General features: G+C 35.9%; 1 protein-coding gene, 2 long non-coding RNA genes and 1 pseudogene across 6 annotated transcripts in view; 3 read left to right on the forward strand and 1 right to left on the reverse strand.

Moving 5' to 3' along the window:
* The window catches only part of LOC145721835 (uncharacterized), a 112,857-nt gene that overhangs the window by 8,528 nt on the left and 90,246 nt on the right, over positions 1-14,083 (reverse strand). The gene's annotated exons all lie outside the window — the stretch shown is intronic.
* The window catches only part of LOC115937496 (uncharacterized), a 59,451-nt gene that overhangs the window by 7,262 nt on the left and 38,106 nt on the right, over positions 1-14,083 (forward strand). For all 4 annotated transcript variants that reach the window (XR_014145761.1, XR_014145760.1, XR_014145762.1 and 1 more), the window contains exons 2-3: positions 1,062-1,117; positions 8,992-9,048. This is a non-coding gene — a long non-coding RNA (uncharacterized LOC115937496). The remainder of the gene's footprint in view (positions 1-1,061; positions 1,118-8,991; positions 9,049-14,083) is intronic.
* LOC145721437 (uncharacterized) lies at positions 5,948-8,320 on the forward strand. The gene is made up of 2 exons (XR_014145112.1): positions 5,948-6,584; positions 7,801-8,320. It is a non-coding gene; the product is annotated as an uncharacterized LOC145721437 (long non-coding RNA).
* Positions 7,543-7,684, forward strand: LOC115937497 (small nucleolar RNA SNORA62/SNORA6 family; annotated as a pseudogene).

A 14,083-nucleotide genomic window follows, 5' to 3' on the forward strand; every position in this document is an offset into this window, starting at 1 on the left:
TAATGATGTATGGTGATTAACATAATAAAAAATTTTTTAAAAATCATGTGAAAAGACAAACATGCAAGAAAATCCAAGAATACACTGAAAAGGAAAGACTGGGAAGAAGGAATAGCTCTTATCAACATAAAATATGCTATGTAGTCTTTGTAATTAAAATGGTGTGGTACTGGTGCATGAACAGACCAACAAAGAGAATAGATAAGAAAACCCAGACATGGACCCAGGTACATATGGAAATTGAGTATACGGTAAAGGCGGCATCACAAATTACTAGGAAAAATACTGTAACTTTAATAGATTGTTCTGAGACAGCAGGATAGCCATTTGGAATAAAATAAAATTAGATCCACACTTCACACACCATACATGAGCATAAACTCCAAATGTAACAGGGATCTAAATGTAAAAAAAAAAAAAAAATTGTTATTTACTAGAAGAAAACACAGGTGAATAGGTAAATTCCTTCTCAACCTTGGTGTAAGAAAAGATTTCCTAACTAGGACGCAAACCCAGAGGCAATTTTTTAAATATTGAAAACCGGCTATATAAAAATAAAAATTTACCTGTATGACAAAAAAATCATAAATAAAGTCAAAGATAAGAAACTTTGAAAAAGTGTTTACAACATAGCTCTAACTATAGATAGAATACTAATATTGCTAATATATAATGAACTTAAAAACTGAGGGGAAAAGAATCTTTAAAAACTCATTAAAATGGAGAAAAGGCAAGAGGAGGCAATTCACAAACAACTTATAAAAATGACCTCTGCATATAGGAAAAGGTATTTAACCTCATTCATAATTAGAGAAATACACATTAAAACAATACTGGTATATAATTATCAGATTGGCAACAATTTAAAAATATGACAACACATTCTGTAGAGAAACAGGCACTCTCATACATTACTGGTAGGAATGCAAACTAGTACAAGTTTTTGGGAGGGAAATTTGGCAATACCTAAGAAGTTACATCTACATTTACCCTTTGACTCAGCAAGCCCACTTTTTTATTTAATTCCAGTATAGTTAACATACAATATTATATTATTGGAGGTGTACAATATAGTGATTCAACAATTCTATACATTACTCAGCGCTCATCATGTTAAGTGTACCCTTAATTCTTATCATCTATTCCCCCCATTCCCCCCCACCCCCGCTCTCCTCTGTTGGCCATCAGTTTCTTCTCTAAAGAGTCTGGTTTTGGTTCATCTCTTTTTTTCTTTGTTTCTGAAATTCCACATATGAATGAAATCATATGGTATTTGTCTTTCTCTGATTTATTTCATTTAGCATTATACTCTCTAGATCCATACGTGTTGTTGCAAATGGAAGATTTCATTCATTTTTATGGCTGAGTAATATTCCATTGTATGTATATATACCACACCTTCTTTATCCATTCATTTATTGGTAGACACTTAGGCTGCTTCCATAATTTGGCTATAATAAACATAATAAACATAGCATATTATAATGCTATAATAAACATAGAGCTGCATATATCTTTTTGATTAGTGTTCTTGTATTCTTTGGGTAAATACTCAGTAGTGGAATTACTGGATCATAGGGTAGTTCTATTCTTAAGTTTTTGAGGAAACTCCATACTGTTTTGCATAGTGGCTGCACCAGTTTGCATTCCCACCAAGAGTGCACAAGGGTTCCTTTTTCTCCGTATTTTCGCCAACACTTGTTGTTTCTTATGTTTTTTATTTTAGCCATTCTGACAGGTGTGAGGTGATACCTTATTGTGGTTTTGATTTGTATTTCCCTGATGATTAGTGGTGTTGAGCATCTTTTCATGTGTCATCTGTATTGTCTTCTTTGGACAAATGTCTGTTAATGTCTTCTGCTCATTTTTTTCATTGATTTGTTTTTTCAGTGTTGACTTTCATAAGTTCTTTATTTTTTTTTTTTAAAGATTTTATTTATTTATTTGACAGAGAGAGACACAGTGAGAGAGGAGCACAGGCAGGGGGAGTGGAGGGGGGAGAGGCAGGCTTCCCGCCGAGTGGGGAGCCCGATGCGGGGCTCGATCCCAGAACACTGGGATCATGACCTGAGCCGAAGGCAGGCGCTTAACGACTGAGCCACCCAGGCGCCCCCATAAGTTCTTTATATATTTTGAATACTAACCCTTTATTGGGTGTGTCATTTACAAATAACTTCTCCCATTTAGTAGGCTGTCTTTTAGTTTTGTTGATTGTTTTCTTTGCTGTGCAGAAGCTTTTAGAGGTAGTCCCAATAGTTTGTTTTTGCTTTTGTTTCCCTTGCCTCAGGAGACATATCTAGAAAAATGTTCCTATAGCTGAAGTCAGCGAAATTACTGCCTATCCTCTCTTCTAGGATTTTTATGGTTTCAAGTCTCACATAGAGGTCCTTAGTTCATTTCGAATTTCTTTTTTCATACGGTATAAGAAAGTGGTCCAGTTTCATTCTTTGCATGTGGCTGTCCAATTTTCCCACACATTTGTTGAAGAGACAAACTGGCTTCTTCCCATTGCATTTTCTTGCCTCCTTTGTTGAAGATTAATTGACTATATAATCATGGATTTATTTCTGGGCTCTCCATTCTGTTCCATTGATCTATGTGTCCTATTTTTGTGCCAGTACCTTACTTACTGTTTTGATTACTCAGCTTTGTAGCATATCTTGAAATCTGGGATTGTGATACCTCCAGTTTTGTTTTTGTTTTCAAAATTGCTTTGGCTATTTGGAGTCTTTTGTGGTTCCGTATAAATTTTAGGATTATTTGTTCTAGTTCTGTGAGAAATACTGTTGGCATTTTGATAAGGATTGCATTAAATCTGTAGATTGCTTTGAGTATTACGGACACTTTAATAATATTTGTTCTTCTAATCCATGAGCAAAGAATGTCTTTCCACTTCTTTGTGTCATCTTCAACTTCTTTCATCAATGTTTTATAGTTTCCAGAGTACAGATCTTTCTGTACTTTCTGGTTAAGTTTATTCCTAAGTATTTTATTATTTTTGGTGCAACTGTAAATGGGCTTTTTTGTTTTGTTTTAAGGTTGAATTTATTTAGATTAATAAAACACATATTTATCTTTCTGCTGCTTCATCATTTGTGTATAGAAATACAGCAGATTTCTGTATATTGATTTTATATCCTGTGACTTTACTGAATTCATTTATCAGTTCTAGAAGTTTTTTGGTGGAGTTTCCAGAGTTTTCTATATATAGTATCATGTCATCTGCAAATAGTCAGTTGTACTTTTTCCTTACCAATTTGGATGCCTTTAATTTCGTTTTGTGTCTGATTGCTGTGTCTAGGACTTCCAATACTATGTTGAATAAAGGTGGTGAGTGGATATCCTTGTCTTGTTCTAGACCTTAGGGGGAAAGCTCTTAGTTTTTCCCATTATGATGTGCACTGTGGATTTTTCATATATGACCTTTGTTATATTAAAGTATGTTCCCTTTAAAACTATTGCGTTGAGGGTTTTTATCATGGATGGATGTTGCACTTTGTCAAATGCTTTTTCTGCATCTACTGAGATAATCGTAAGGTTTTTATCCTTTGTCCTGTTGATGTGATGTATCATGTTGATTGATTTGCGAATACTGAACCACTCTTGCATCCTAGGAATAAATCCCACTTGATCATGGTGAATGATTTTTTAAAATGTATTGTTGGATTCAGTTTCCTACTATTTTGTTGAGGATATTTGCATCTATGTAAATCAGAGATATTGGCCTTTGGTTCTCATTTTTGGTAGTGTCTTTATCTGGTTTTGGTATCAGGGTAATGTTGTTCTTATGGAATTAATGTGGAAACTATCTTTCTTCTTCTATTTTTTGGAATAGTTTGAGAATAGACATTAACTCTTCTTTATATGTTTGGTAGAATTTACCTGTGAAGCCATCTGGTAGTGGATTTTTATTTGTTGGGAGTTTTTTTTTTATTACTAATTTAATTTCATTGCTGGTAATTAGTCTGTTCAAATGTTCTATTTCTTCCTGATTCAGTTTTGGGAGGTTATATGTTTCCATCTGTTCTAGGTTATCCAATTTGTTTTGGCATATAATTTTTCATAGTATTCTCTTTTTTTTTTTTTTTAAAGATTTTATTTATTTATTCATGAGAGACAGAGAGAGAGAGAGAGAAGCAGAGGGAGAAGCAGGCTCCCAAGGAGCAGGGAGCCCAATGCGGGACTCGATCCCAGGACCCTGGGATCATGACCCGAGCTGAAGGCAGACGCCTAACCATCTGAGCCACCCAGGTGCCCTTTCATAGCATTCTCTTATAATCCTTTGTATTTCTCTGGTGTCAGTTATTTCTCCTCTTTCATTTCTGATTTGGAGTTCTCGCTCTCTCTCATGAGTCTGACTAAATGTTTATCAATTTTGTTGATCTTCTCAAAGAACCAGCTCCTGGTTTCATTGATCTGTTCTATTTTTTTTTATTTATTTATTTATTTATTTATTTATTTATTTATTTATAGTTTCTATACTATTTATTTCTGTTCTGTTCTGTTATTATTTCCTTCCTTCTGCTCATTTTGGATTTTGTTTGTTCTTCTTTTCCTAGCTCCTTTAGGTATAAGGGTAGGTTATTTGAGATTATTTTTTTGTTTCTTAAGGTAGGCCTATATTGCTATAAACTTCCCTCTTAGAACAGCTTTTGCTGCATCCCTAAGATTTTAGGTCATTGTGTTTTCATTTTCATTTGTCTTCATGTACTTTTTTACTTCCTCTTTGATTTCTTGGTCAACTCTTTCATTGTTTAGTAGCATGTTATTTAACCTCCATGTATTTGTGTTCTTTCCAGATTTTTTCTTGTGATTGATTTCTAGTTTCATACTACTGTGGTTGAAAAAGATGCATGGTATGACTTCAGTCTTTTTGAATTTGTTGAGAGTTGTGTTGTGGCCTAATATGTAATCTATTCTGGAGAATGTTCCATGTGCACTTGAAGAGAATGTGTATTCTACTGTTTTAGGATGGACTATTCTGAATATATCTGTTAGAGTCATCTGGCCCAATGTGCCATTGAAAGCCACTGTTTCTTTGTTGATTTTCTGTTAGGATGATCTCTCCACTGATGTTAAGTGGGGTGTTAAAGTACCCTACTATTATTGTATTAGTATCAAATATTTTATGCTTGTTATTAGCTGCTTTATGTATTTGGGTGCTTCCATAATGGGCACATACATATTTATAATTGTTATACCTTTTTGTTGGATTGTTCCCTTTATGATTATATAGTGTCTTTCTTTGTCTCTTGTTACAGTCTTTGTTTTGGAGTCTATTTTTTTAAATTAACATATATTATTGGTTTCAGAGGTACACGTCTGTGATCCATCAGCCTTATATAATACCCAGTGCTCATTATATCACATGCCCTCCTTAATGTCTATCACCCAGTTACCTCATGCCTCCACTCCCCTCAACCCTGAGCAACCCTTGGTTTGTTTCCTATGATTAAGAGTCTCTTATGGTTTGTCTCCCTCTCTGGTTTCATTTTGTTTTATTTTTTCCCTCTCTTCCTCTATGATCCTCTGTTTTGTTTATTTTAGAGTCTATTTTGTCCAACATATGTATTGTTACCCTGGCTTTCTTTTCACTGCCATTTACATAATAAATGTTTTCTTATCCCTTCACTTTTAATCTGCATGTGTCTTTAGGTCTCAAATGATTCTCTTGTAGGCAGCATATAGACAGGTCTTGTTTTTTTATCCATAGCAAGTCCACTTTTAAGAATTTATCCAGAAGATACCCCTTCAATAATACAAAAATATATTTGCATGGGTTATTAATCACAGCATTGTTCACTGTTGCAAATATTGGAAACAATGCAAATGTCTAAATATAAGAGAGTGGTTAAATAAGTTACATACATCTACACAGCTGTAGGAAGAAAAAACTACAAGAGGATTTCTATGAACTAAGATGGACTGTTTTCCAGGATACATTAAGTAGAAATAAGACAAGTGCAAAGGAGTACCTATTATGTGCCATCTTTTATAAAAGAAAGAGAAATAAAATATACATGTATCTACTCATTTCTGCCTCCCCCCAAAAAGATAACCTGAAACTAAAGATTACTTACTTATAGAAATAAGAGGGAGGGGCATGAGGTGGAAGGGATGATGGCAACAGGGTAAGAAACAGTTCTTTGAGTATAATTCTTTGTACAGTTCTGAATCTTAGAAACCATGATAATATTTCATCCACCAAAAATACAAATAAGTGATTCAAATCAAAGAGGATGAGAGAAGAACCCAAAATTCATACAAATAATAACAAATGAGTCTAACTCTATTACAAACTACACTACCCTGAAGGGGTTGGGGAAGAAAAGAGTAAACCTAAATAAGTTTGAAAACAGTATTTTGACTATGTGGTCTTAAGACTAAAGACAAAAGGAAATGTACACAACCATTGTATACTAGTTACTCACTTCCTCCACCCCCCAAAGGGGCATGAGTTAGTTATTTTGAAACTAGTTCATGTATCTTTTAGGACTGTGCAAACAAGTAAATAAACTTTGAATAATGAAAAGCAGATTTCTTACTGTCAGAGAAAGGAGTTACAAATAAGAAAAAGTATAACCGTAAGTAACTATTTTAATTTTTAGGGTTATCCTTGGAAAAATGACCCCAGGGTTGGAGCAGGGGAAGTATAAAATTAGCCTGAAACATCTTGTGGTGCAGGAAAAAGATGTGCTCAAAAAAATAATGGGCAATGTTGAAAGGACACAGAAATCAACTTGAAGAGACTCCCAATGGTCAAATCTGGGTCAATTTGAAGAACAAAATAAATGATAGTAAAGGATTAGAACATACAGAATAAAATAAATATCTATGTCTCTCTTTCTTTCTCTCTCTCTCTCTATATATATATATGTGTGTATATATATATATGTGAAAAAAAAGAAAACCTCTCTTCTTTACAAAATTTTAATTAATAAATGTCAAAAAATGATGGAAATAAAAAAATTCATTTGAAAATTAGTGGGTTAACATAGGATAAGGTACAGGGTATTTACATAGCTTTAAAGTATCTCTTTATAAGATACTAATTAAATACAAAGGGAAAAATAGTCCCTTTATAGTACAGAAATCCATTAGACACTACCTTAACCAAGTGATCAAAATTAACATCACCAGAAATAAGCTACATCAACATCATAGACTCCAAATACAATGAATTGAGAAAATTACAATGTCACTTCTGTGGCATTTATATGTATAATATGAATTTAATCATTATTGATTTAATCATAATCTAGATCCTGGACCATAAAATGGGCATTTATGGGATAATTGGCAAAAGTTGAATAATGTATGTAGATTAGTTAATAGTATAGTATTAATGTTAATTTCCTGATTTTGAAAATTGTACTGTATTTAAGTAAAATATTAATATTTAGGGAAGTTGAATAAAAGGTATATGGAAATTTTATACTATATTTTGTACCACTGTTGCAAATTCTTATTAATCTGAAACTATTTCAAGATAAAAATTAAAAAAAATACTAAAGAAAAAAAAGCATTTTAAAATCCTGCCATCCTGCACATTGTTAGAGCTTGGAGTTGAGGCCGCTGGCTGGCTGATGAACTCACAAGTGTAGGTGGTGTGCTACACGAGGGGCAAGACCACAAAGATCTCTGGCCCAATGAGTGGAGTTTGATAGTAATTCTTGCTACAAGTATAATTCAAATGTGTCAGCTTTAAGGAGAAATCCTTTTTTAAATGGTATTTTCTTTTCTCCATATTTCTTAACTGCTTGGGCCTCACACGTTACTGGGCCTTTTCGATTTTCAAAGCAACTTGATGAATCCTGCTATAAGGTCCTAAAAAGGGAGCTCACTCAGTGGGTCTGATGTGGCGGATGCTGGCCAGGGAAGTTCTGCGCATGCGTGGCACCATTTCCCGAGAACACCCATGGATGGTCATGCCTGATCTCTACTTCTACAGAGATCCTGAAGAGATTGAAAAGGAAGAGCAGGCCGCTGCTGAAAAGGCTGTGACCAAGGAGGAATTTCAGGGTGAATGGACGGCTCCAGCTCCTGAGTTCACTGCTACTCAGCCTGAAGTCGCAGACTGGTCGGAAGGCATGCAGGTGCCCTCGGTGCCTATTCAGCAGTTCCCTACTGAAGACTGGAGCGCCCAGCTGGCCACTGAAGACTGGTCTGCAGCTCCCACTGCTCAGGCCACGGAATGGGTAGGAACAACCACTGAGTGGTCTTAAGCTGCTCTTCCACAAAGGCAAACAAAATGGAAATAGAAATGGAAAAGGTTGACGTAAAATAAAGTTTGTAAAAAAAATAAATAAATAAAATAAAATCCTGCCATCTATGGTTATATAAAATTTTGTTTTTAAAGGAATAACCTGACACCCTCTCAAAATAAAAGGATATTTTCACTCAAAATAAAAATGTTAAACATTTGCTTTATGAAAAGCTAAAAAATATACATGGAAAGATATACATATATATTTTAAAGATTTTCTTTTAAAATACATATATATTTTAAAGATATATTTTAAAGCTGGGGGGGGGAGAGGGAGAAGCAAGCTCTCTGCTGAGCAGGGAGCCCGATACGGGGCTCATCCCAGGACCCTGGGATCATGAGCTGAGCCGAAGGTAGACGCTTAACCAACTGAGCCACCCAGGTGACCCTGGAAAGATATTTTTTTACATAAATTCTCCCACAGATCAGTATGTTCCCTCTCTCTGACTCATTATTTTAATTTTCCAAGTATTACTCATATTTTCAGAGGATATGATCTAAGTAATGATATAATTTTTCTATGGATAAACTCCTAGTGATTGTACCCAATGGTCATTGATTGTCTTACAGTCTAATTTTATGTATATATTGTTCTAGGCAACAGATGTCAGGGAGTTCCTTTTCTGTCCAAGTTATCAGCTGTAATTTAGCAGTAAAGAAGTGTTGGCGCACATGTGACAAGTACTCATGTGCAATTATGAAGTTTTCTTCTCTATTTCAGAAAGGAAGGTGAAGAACTGGAGAACAGGAAAAAGGCCTGGAATCCCTGCTGCTCCAAAAGGGTGAGGACAGTTTTGTCAACTATAAGACCCTTCACTACTCTGTGCTTTTTTCACATTCTTAGTCTCAGCTTACGTTGAAGCGTGCTTTAGTTTCTTAAAATATATTTATTTACAACAAGCAGCTAATTAGGATGAATGCTTTTTAAATTTCATTTTAATGAAATGTTTTGCTTTGGAGAACTCAAATAAAACCACAGCAAGTCCCCTGATTTTACCACCAGAGGGCATATGACATTAAGAAATACGGCCAACAAAGTCCACTTGCTTCTGAGATTCTCTGATTTAATGGTTTGAAATCTGTAGTTAGCCACGTCCAGAAATAAACTCATTCAGAAGACAAGTAACATATGTGCAGATGAGGACAGGAAGAGGTTAGGAGTGAAAAACTCACTTTTTTTTATAAGAATATAATCCTCAACCTTGTTCTCAAAAGTGCTCACCTACATTCATTTATTAATTACATTACTGATTTAGGTTAAACACTCCATTCAATATTGCAAAAGGTTGGCAGTAACGAATTGTGATGTTTCCTCTCCTGGTGATGTTTAAGAAAAATATTGGCTGGCTAATGCAATGGAATCTAGAAAATGAGGGATGAGCTAGTCCAGAATCAATGAAGCCAAAAGGTCTTTGAGTTCAATTTGCATATGGATCAGTGAACATCTCTGTAAATCAGGTCCACCCCCTCACTGTGACCAGTAGGTGCACATCGTGGGTCACAGAGGGCATGCAGAGAGAGTGCATATGCACGAGCATCCGGCCAGCCCCATGAATCAAAATGAGTGCTCATTCTACTGATGTTGGGTTGATGAGATCTCCTTACAAATATATGGTATTTTGATCTTGAAGTTAGAAATTACTTGGGAGTAAAAACAATTTAAATTTCCCTGTTCCTCCTACCATCATTCTCCCATTTCCCCCTTTCTTATTTCTATTTCCTTTCTCACCTAAGCCCCAACCCCCCCTTTTTTTCTTTGATTGGCACGTACATGGAAAAAGTGATGAATTATTGATTTTAATGGTTTAAAACTTATTTCAATTCTGCTAATAGTTGTGCTGAAACAGTCTGAATGGGCAGGTGATCTTAGGCGTGGACTTGAATCCAACTGGTCCCTGCATGAAATGGCACCTCACTCAGTCATTATACTGAGGTCACTTCCTCCACATTGCATAAAAATCTCTCATGCTCATTTCACAGATGAGCAATTTTGAGGGAAACTGTGCATGTTAGTTGGAATCAGTAGGATATTTCTATATCTAAAACAGTCCATGTTAGTTTGAGGATGGTCATGACTAATACTGCATTTGTACAGCTGAAATACCAGTGCACCACATTTTTCTCCCACGATGCTTCCAAATCTCTCTAAACAGGTAAAAGCAAACTAGAGAGCTAATTTTCTTGGCTAATTTAGCCAAAAACTGTGTATTTGTGATATATCAAGAAGGATGGTTGTCATCATCTGGAATGTTTTATATTATTCTAACATGTTTGAGATAATTGCAATGTTTCTTTTTCATTTTTTCACCTTCACCTTTATCACCTTCAGCTTTTTGATCAGTCTTTTATTATAAGATTTAGTGTTCCTCTTTAGATGTGAGTGTTGAGCCCTAGCTCTGATAGACGAAAATCATCTTTTGAATCTGCCAATTCTGACTGTTCTTACTGCTGCGATACCTTTGAGAACCAAATTCTTCTTTAATGAAGTTGAGTGGGTTTTAAAAGCAAACCTGCCTTCATCACATTTTGCCCCCCCGCCCAGGCCCTGCTCAGGGTGAAGCCCATGGAAATTGATACTATTCTTTTGCTTTGAGCATCTGACTAACCTCTATGAGTCCATATTGGACATGACAGAGAGAAAGAGACCATACCATAAGCTTAACAGAGTTCACTTTCCCATCCCCAGTCACTCATTTGTGTGCTCATGAATTATACTGTTTTGGGGAATATCCAAGGCTAAGTTAGTTTATATGTAGCAACTGTTTGTAGGGCAGCCAGATTTTGCTGACATCCAAGAATAGAATGTTAGGGTATACTGGATAGAACCTCACCCTAAGGATCCAGGTTGAGATTGAGGTTACACCCTCACACCTGGGTAGGCTTCAATATGTCCCCCAGGTAGCAGGGGTGGAAACATCAAATACTACCTAGATATATGAAGAATATGCAGCTTTCTTTATTTTCTATCATAGATTTACTCTTCCTCATAAACATCCACCTAACTGGGTACCAGGGGATGGAAAACACTCTTTTAAACTTGCCAATAATAGGAATTATTGTCTCTTCTCTTTTAAATGGACTCTTCTATGATGATTTTCTTTTGGATAAATGTTAAATCTTTCCTCTCTTCCTTTGCTCTTTCCAAAGATAGGGAGAATGGGGCTGATATGATCACATGGCAGCAAGATCAAGGCATGACAGCGCTCTTGATCCCCAGTGAATGGTTTGGTCCCCTCCCAGCTGATGTGTCACTGGGTCCACACTGGCCACTGGAACATTATGCTGGCACATACTCTAGTCCTGACCATTTGCCTCTGATGTGTCTTCTCACACTGCAGCAATTTGTGCATCCTCAGGCCTCTGCGAATTCTCTGGTCTTCTAAGCGCCAACACATCCACTCATTGAAGCCTAAGAGACCCCTAGAAGTCAAAGTTCTGTCTCATCCATATAGCCACTTGCCAAGGCCACAATTATTCCATCACTTCACATGTCTGAAAGGCTCTTTCCTCCAGAGTTTCAGGCAGTGATAGGGGAAAAATTGGACTCTTCTTTGAACTTTCTAAGCAGGATACATATACTGAAAAAACTGCATCTCTGATTCTCCTTCCTTTCTTCCTCAGCAGTCCACAGCATGGAAGGAAAAATATCCCATTACCTGTAAGGAACTTATTTTTATATCCTCTTTGCATACCCTCTCTTTTTATATCCTTTCTGAGGTGGTATTTTGTCTTTTTTTCTAAAGTCATAGCAGTGGACAGGTTGCAGAGAGAGAATCTAGTTCACCCACCAAGAAAGATGCATCTGGAGAGATTCCAAAAATATTCTCTCTGTCACACCTAACTTGTATATAAGCTTCAGTTTCCTCAGCCAAAAAAATGGAGAAAATAAACCTGGACCCACCCTCCAGGGATGAAGAGCTCTATCTCACTCTTGATATCCTTGTGGATAAAAACTCTAGGAAGTGGAATGTTATAGATCTATATTTCATAGAGGGTTTGCCCTCTCAAGAAGTCTATGCTAGTACACAATTCTACCTGCCAGATTAGCCATAAGACAGCATGTCACACACACACACACACACACAGAACCATTTTCTACTCATACCCTCCCTCTCTTTGGAAATGTCCTTCAATCTGTGTTAGGCTCAAACAGAAGACACTGATTAAAATTTCAATATAGTTACAAGTCTAGTGAGTTGACTTTTCTTAAATGATTCAAAAACCTTAAAAACACAACTTACAAGAACCTTTAAGAGAATTGTTCACTCAATAAATATTTTGTGAGCATCTACTATGTGACAAGTATTGTGCTGGGTTCTTGGATGCATCAGCGGTCAAAACTGACCCAAAAACCCACAACAAAACAAAGGAGGCAGGAGGAAACTTTTGGAGATGATGTAGGAGTTTATGGCACTGATTGTGGTAATGGTTTCACAGGTGTATATTTACCTCCAAATACATCAAGTTGTATACATTAAATACAATCATCCATCAATACAGCAGTTTAAAAAGCAGACTATGACCCTTGCTCTCATATTTGACAAGAAGGGAAAAGGATGAGAAAAAAGGAGGCAGATAAGCAATATACTTAAGGTATACATATATATAAGTAAATAATATTGTACATTAGGAGCAGACAAGTAGATTAATAGAAAAAGTGGAACACAAATTATTACAATGATTAAAGTAGTTATTGTTTTACCCTCACTTAGCATATTAAAGATTATTGACTCACTTATTCATATTTCTCAATTAACTTATACCTTCCAGTGTTAAAGTAACCTTTAACCAACAGAGAAAGAAATATTATCTCAGAACACCAAATGCTGCAGTTTGCAGGTTATGATCAATTAATCCTTAATCAAGACCTGGGGCAGGGCGCCTGGGTGGATCAGTTGTTAAGCGTCTGCCTTTGGCTCAGGATATGATCCCAGAGACCCTGAGATCAAGCCCCGCATCAGGCTCCCCGCTCAGCAGGAAGCCTGCTTCTCCCTCACCTACTCCCCCTGCTTGTGTTCCCTCTCTCGCTGTCTCTCTCTCTGTCAAATAAATAAATAAAAATCTTAAAAAAAAACAAAAGACCTGGGGCTTTGTTGAAATTTCCAGAGTGATTCAGACTTTATCCAGTGGCCATTTTTGCCTTCCCTGTCTGCCCCCCTCCTCTTTCTAGCATCACAGGGTATTTACAATGTCAGTGGGTCTTTTCAAGACCACATCTTTCTTTCTTTTCTTTTCTTTTTTTTTTTTTTTTTTACATCTTTTACACTGTTCCAGTTTCTGGCAATCTGTCATGTTTTTCTGAAATGATATGTTCTTAAAGGTTTACTTGGCCAGCAAAACACACTGTTGTCCTTTCATTATTATAAATACTTTTGGAATGATTTGTTAGCATTATGATCAACTTATGACCCCTTGTTAGCATCTCTTGATAATTAGTCCAATCATCCAAGAGGTTTTGTTTCCTAGAAGATGAGAGATTGTGTTTACTCTGATTAATATGGTGAATCTATCTTCTTTCAACCCTCAATTTCTACACATGTATTCCTACACTGCTGGTCACAATCTTTCTTATTCTTGGTATACTTCTTACTTTTTCAGAACTCCTGGGATTACTCATAATTCTCTTTACCTTGCCCACATACAGGAAAAGTATATATTTATGTTTAATAAAGGACCATATATCCAATAAAAGAAACAGAACACTCACATATGCCAACACAACCATTCCCTTAAAATTAATAAAAATTAAGCATATCTATTATGTTCAATCTTCTTTCACATCACAATGTCTTTTGTGAACTTCATCTTTTCCCATTT

This window comes from Leptonychotes weddellii, chromosome 5, assembly GCF_054177405.1.
Source record: "Leptonychotes weddellii isolate Sample4059 chromosome 5, ASM5417740v2, whole genome shotgun sequence".
NCBI classification, from domain to species: domain Eukaryota; kingdom Metazoa; phylum Chordata; class Mammalia; order Carnivora; family Phocidae; genus Leptonychotes; species Leptonychotes weddellii.